Source organism: Gymnoscopelus microlampas (genome assembly GCF_963454915.1).
Source record: "Gymnoscopelus microlampas genome assembly, chromosome: 1".
NCBI lineage: Eukaryota > Metazoa > Chordata > Actinopteri > Myctophiformes > Myctophidae > Gymnoscopelus > Gymnoscopelus microlampas.
The window spans coordinates 11,841,625-11,842,422 of record NC_139962.1 but is presented as its reverse complement, the minus strand read 5'-3'; positions in this window follow the sequence as shown (position 1 = coordinate 11,842,422).

The window sequence follows — 798 nt, the reverse complement described above, 5'->3', positions numbered from 1 at the left end:
AAAAAAAAAACCCCCAAAATGAACAAACCCAAACTGGAAAAAAAATAAATAAATAAAGTTTTCGCGCGCACAGGCCGCATCCCATGTCATTTTCCATTCCAGCGCCCCTGACTCTTAATATTTGTGACATTAATAGAATATATTACATGAAAAGTGTGTAAGCTATGGTACCCAGGGTGCCGTCTTCCAATGCATTCCTCTACAGTTATCATCTAATCCATTCTAGTATTATTCATTTACACATTGTCACACTGCTCATAACGTCATACGTTTTTGATTCTTCTCTATTGAGCTCTCAGTAACTGGGCTCAGTGTAGCCTGACAGCGTCTCGCGGGTTCGAGTCCCGATCCCAACGGGCTTTGCTGTATGTCACTCCCTATCTCTCTCTCCCCATTTCCTGTCAGCCTACTGTCCTATAAATAAAGGCTACTAGTCCCCAGATTTTGTCTAAAACTCACACAAATTGTATCATATCACTTTTTTATACTCCACAACTGATACTATAACTGCCTTCCAATGTTTGTGGGAGGGGCCTATTTTACAAAAAATAAAAATAAATCTATTTAACTTAGTCCTATAGGGAGCACCAAGAAAGGTTACAAATACAGGTACAAATGACCTCAGGAATAACGTGACAATGATCACTGGGTTTTGATATTCCATATTGTTTGCCTGCAATTGGCTTCAAAATTTTGTGGGAGGGGACATTTCTTAACAAAAATCAGGGTCGGCAAGTAAGTCTGGCCTTAATTTTTTTTAAGTGTGCTAGATCATCATCAAACGCTAATATAATTGAT